Source organism: Porites lutea, chromosome 7 (genome assembly GCF_958299795.1).
Source record: "Porites lutea chromosome 7, jaPorLute2.1, whole genome shotgun sequence".
Classification (NCBI taxonomy): Eukaryota; Metazoa; Cnidaria; class Anthozoa; order Scleractinia; family Poritidae; genus Porites; species Porites lutea.
Window position 1 is genome coordinate 32369879 of NC_133207.1, and position 6000 is coordinate 32375878.

The following is a 6000-nucleotide window of genomic DNA, read 5'->3' on the forward strand; positions in this document are numbered from 1 at the left end:
AAACTGTCTAATATCCTATTTTGTTGTGAAAATTTATCTTGCAGTAATTAAATTTATCAATTAATGTCTGGTTAATTGACTCAGGCGGATTTGTTTCATTGTTGCATTTTTTATGCATTTAGCACCTTTTTTCCTGTTCTCGTCTCGTGCTATAACAGTACTGTCTGGATCCAATCGAAAGGTGTTTTGTGCTTTCCATTGATATACAAGGGCCTGCCAACTCATCGAAATCTCGCTACCTTCACTAGTTTCCGGGAAACCATGTCACACGTGTGAGCGAGTCATAAAGTGGTGCGGGTTTTTATAGCCTTTGACGAAAAGTGTCATGAAAAGGAGATAGATATAAATAATGACCCTAAAGGATTCTTTACACCCAAAGCAAGTGTTCCATAATGCCTATTTTAACAGTTTTCTTGTACTTATATAGTTACGTTAGCAACATCAGGCTACCATTAGCCATTTAATCCCAAATATCAACATGCATATTCTCCGCGTTAGTTCCAGTTCACGCCCGACAAAAATCAATGGATCGGATTTTACAACGCTTATAGAAACAGATAGAAATTGTAGAAATTAAGTTCAATAAACGCATTACTAAAAAAAAAAACACTTTTTCTCTGTTTTCCCATGTCTCTATCATTCATGGGCGTACGGCCGTCACCTTCTATCAGGCCATTCTGTCTGGCACATCATTGTAGGCCATTGTAGGCCATGACCCTTGTAAATAAATTTTCCGTTGAAGCACGTACAAGTATCAGAAAAAAATTCCCTGAGGATACCTTTGGTATGTGGTGATAACTACGTTGTTGGCAGTTTTAACCCTGAGTCATGGCAAAACATTTCTTTTCGTTGATCTAAAGATGTGCAGCACAAAAATCTTATAGAAAAGCAGATAGGGTGTTTACTGGGGATTTTGTGGGGGCAGGACAGGGGTTAACCGGTGAACAGAAGGCTCATGTTACAATCAAAACAAATTAAAGCAAAAAAAATCACACAAACAAAACAGAAAAAATTGCGGATACCCAAAAAAGAATTTAAACTGTGGCCTTCAAAATATAATAACTATCAAACCTTTGCTCAAAGAATGAAGAATTCGTATCTATAAGCAGGGAACGTGCTTGATCCCGATAAAAGTTATTCCTATGGGTAAAGGCTGGGCATACTGCTTTAACCCCTTACTGTTTATAGCTGAAGAGAGCTGATAGTAAAAAGGGCATCAGGACATAACCATTGCTGTAATAAAAATTCCTAACCTGTAAATTAACGCTGGAGAAAAGGAAGAGTGGAAATTGCGCCGGGCCGTCCACCCGGGGATTAAATAGCACTGGGATAATCGAATCTAGTGTCACCAAACATTTCTTAAATTGAGTGACAAACAGTTGCGTACAGTTTGAGTTCTCTACTGCGAGCCCACAAAACAGAAATACACATAAAATTGATTGAGAAAGAGACCCTGACTATCATCCATGTCTTTAAGGAGTTCCATCAATTGCTTTTTGCAAAGGAGACATCACAGTACATACCAATCATAAGCCCTTGGAGGCGATGTTCAAACGTTCCCTTGCACTTGCTCCCCGTCGTCTGCAAAGCTTACAGCTTACAGCTTCAGGGTAGAGGATCGCAAGGGCTTCACCCTAGTTATCGCTGACACGCTATCTCAAGCATCTTTGCCAATGTTGCTGACGACAATAACCTTACTTATAAAATAATATTTACCTCATTTGTAGAATATAAAATTCAGAAATTGTTTGAATTTTGCTTGGGTAATCTTTTCCATTGACGTGAGATTAATTTTCCTCTCTTTGATTCTTGTTTCTAAAATGACGTCACTTCTTTGGGCGTGGTGTTTTCTTAAAGATGTTAAATTTCGTCGTAACATTGTGAAAGTTTATGACGTAGTTTATCAACGGAAACAGGACAGACGCATAAAAATGACGTTAGTTTACCATACTGTTCAATCCACCTCATGAAAAAAAAAGCCAAAACCACAATAGCGTCAAAATAAGCAACCAATCATGAATAAGCCGATAACGCATTAAGAAAATTTCCGCGTTATAACTGACTTTTATCTTAATTGAAAACAATCCATCCATGTGCAGATAAAAAACATCCAAAGTCCAGTGGCTTTTCTTCCTTAAGATCGACATTTCATTGGTATATTCCAATACAACTTCGTCTCTCTAACCCTTTTTTTTCAAATTTTTGAGGTGTTGGTTTGGGAACTCTCTTCTCTTCGGCGATCCTCAAAACTGGTGCTGGAACCGACTTTTAAAAAGCGTGATAATATTAGTGAGTTTTAGAAAATGTTGACACTATACTGGACAGCTTTTGCGCCTGCACGAAAGCCATACCGGATAGAGCTTCTGTTCACACATAAGAACGGTGATTTCGGCGCGATTTCTGTGCAAACGGAGCGAAGCTGTGCCGCGTCGATCTCTAAAGTGGAGAGTCACATATCGCATATGTGTTCATATCATACTGGGTAGCTTTTAAGTTTTAAGCTATCCAGTATAGTGTCAACATAGCCTTAGATTCACGTTTACGGTTAATGCGCCATACGGCGAATGCAAGGTGACAACTTCTCATATTTAGAAATGAGCAGAAACACTTCATATGGATGAATCTAGCATGAATTAGCTACTAGTTTTTGTATTATAAACAGTAAACGACAAGTAGAGAGAGAACTTCGTCATGTGGTACAAATTGACGTTGCTGTTTTCCGTAAAGGTGAATCTAAAACTCTGTAATGGACTTGAGGGTCTTAGCCAGGATTTTTCAAAAAGGGGGGGCACAGACAGGGACACCATCCGGGGATCGCCGACTATATATGGTTTATACCGCTGCTCTCCCTATTATCGCGGCATGAAGGCCCATATTAACTAAAGACAAGAGCCGTTGACGAAAATACTTTACAAAAAAACAAATTTTAAAAAAGTGGGCTTTTCAACAATGGCTTTTACGGCCAAGATATTGTCATGGCGTTTTCGCCACCTGAATATTGTAGGTTGTTTGCTCAAAAGAAGGCCTACCAAGGGGGGGTCATGGGCACTCCAGGACCCCCCCCCCCCCCCCCTCCCTAGCTACGCCCCTGGACTTTTCCTTTGATATGTTACACGTCATTGAACAAACGGTGTCCGGCACCTGGAAACTGCTAAACCAAGAGAGATCTAAAAAGGGCTCGATCAGCGAGGCTCGAGCGAGCGATCATCGTCATTCATTAAAGAAATATGAGTCAAGAGATCATATAACAGAACAGGACAAGCGTGTCGTGCCTAGAAAAGGGAAGGGAGTTAAAAAGAAAAAGGGAAAACAAGATAAGAAATTCTGATCGCGTCGCCGTTAACTTGACCATAACACATCAATCATATAAGTTTAATAAACTATGTGTTTGTTCAAGCAAACTGCAATTGTCTCTTTGCGACCAGATGGCAGAATTTAACAATTTACGGACAGGATCGGAAAAAATGGAGTAATAACTACAAATAGATATGTTGGCGTTTTTAAATGGTACTCCGTACTGCCAACGTCAGTAATACTGAAATACGAGATTATTGCCCGCTGTTTTTGGTCAAACATCTTATCAATATATAAGCGATAATTTTCTCCAACCAAATCCGACTCTGTGTTCATCTCCTCAGCAAACAAGTGCGCCGCCACGCAGAGCTCTTGGTCACGCAATGCAAAGTTTTCAGCGTCCTAATTCTTACTGAAAAAATGGCTTGATATAAATTAAAATTAACTGCGCGCTACCAGTCTGACAAACATTATTGAATTTTTGCGTTTAAGTTTCTCAGCAATGTCTCTTATTGTTCTAATTTGGGGCTCTTTGACGTTCCTGAGAACATATTTAAACATATCCTGTGTTGAACGTTATCTTTGAGTTTTAATTGCTATAAATTTCATTTGCTTTATTGAGCAAAACATTCACGTAATTTATAAAACATCTTCATTGGCAACCTACCTAGACAAGTTTGCTCAGAATTAAGAAGCTTTTTGACGCCAAAAGTTGGTAAAGATACAACCGATCAAAGGAGCTGAAAAATTTGAGGTGCGTACGATATAAACTGACTTTTTAACAAGAATGGCACATAGAGATGTTTGAAAGTACAGTATTTCGTAATCATTTATCAATTTTGATCATCCTGACAGAGGACATCTTCATGTCCAACGGCCACAAGTGCGCCGTATGTGAAATATTCACCTGTTCGGGTCAGGAGTTAAAATACCTTTTCCGCTTCTCTCTAGCTCGCTTTTTCTCCCCAGAAATGCTTAATCCTTAGTACTCAGGCTAACAAGTTCTAAATTGCTAGAGAACGAGTTGAATTTGCGACTTGGACCGATTGGGCCATTTTAACTTTGGGTGAAAGTGGTCAGTTGAAATTGTGAGTTACCTTTGTAAAGCCAAACAAGATTGGAGTATTTACTTTTATGTAAGGTACATCCCGGCTCATCAGTGAATTAGAATTGCGAGTGGTTAGGTTTTATTCTCTTTTCAATGAAAGAAACAGAAATTAATGAAAACAATGAGTATTTGCATTTCGTGAGACAGGCATGTAGACAACAGAAACTATACAAGATGACGTGAAGGGAGTTGAAGTATCTACGAGTTTCCAAAGCCAACTCCCAAAAGTGAAATCTATTAGATAATTATTTTTTACAATACACTTTGAGAGGTAGAATTAAATAAAATCTGACAATTGGAGGTAGATCAAAGATAGTTTGACAGTTGTAATAGTCGGCTTAATTTCCCTTTAAATTGACTCCTACAAAGGTACTGTTTTTATTTATTCACTCCTTCCAGTAGCAACGACTGAGCATTTCCAGTAAAGTGAATAGAAAATGCGTCATAATTTGGGAAGAAAATAATTGCGGTGGGCATCTCTAATATAAAAGAAATGAATCTTAGAAACAGGCTTAAAATAACTTTCAAATATACTTCAGGCAGCTTATGATTAAAAAAAATCATAAACAATAATGAAAATATAAGTCTATAAAAACGAAATATAAGGTAATTGAAGTATAGTTAAGTGTTTAAAAAGTGGCGGAGCATGAGACTGGAAATGAGAATTGTTTATCAGTCTCACAAGAAATAGGAATTTGCAGGTTGTGACGGTCAACTTTGAAAGCCTTCACTGTATTTTTTCACTTACATTTTAAATTCCCCTAGCGTGAGGTTTTACTGTGCCTTAAAAATATGTCCGAAGACTGTGTAGACCGAAATCTTGAACAAAAGCGGTTTTTCTTTGTATAGCATCGAAAGATGGCGCGTTTCCCTTATTGCAACATAACTGAGCCCTTTAGTTGCTTTGTCGTGCTTTTCAGCACAAACTACATGCTTTTTCGTCCGCAAACTGCTCTATTCCATCTTTTCAGGAGTTTTACTTACCTCATATTTTTATCAGGTTCTTAGTTCTTTATTTCGAGGCTAAATTTCTACAGTTTCACTGATGTGAAACAGAGCAGAAGTTTGAGTCAGAATACTATATATCGTTGATGTATTTTTTTTGTTGTTATTAAATTTGTTTTCTTTTAATTCAATAATTGCCTGATATATCCAGGGCCCGCGGAGCAGTTTTCAAAGTGCGGGGGCCGATCCACCTCTTAACTTTAGAAGTGAAGTTGGGGAGGGGGGGGGGGAGGTTGTGGGGTTGTGGACTTTAAAAATGGTTTAACTGGCGCCGACTCAATATTTTTTAATACAGTTGCAACTCATCAATCACTTTTTTTAATAATTTAACAAACGAGAAAGGAGTTAGTAACAAAAAGGTGTAACCGTGCACAGTAGCATCATAAGTTTTCGCGTGTTTCATTTACTTCAAAATCTTGTCCGTTTTCTCCTTGTGGCTGTTTAGAACCTTTCTTTATTCATTGTCACGGAATGAAGCCATGTTTCAGACGGTTTTAACCTTCGAGCTGCCGAAATTGACCTTTTCCTGCTGCGATGCATGGTTGCGGATTTACCAGTACAAGCTTGCAGATCGGGACAATTTCATTTATCAT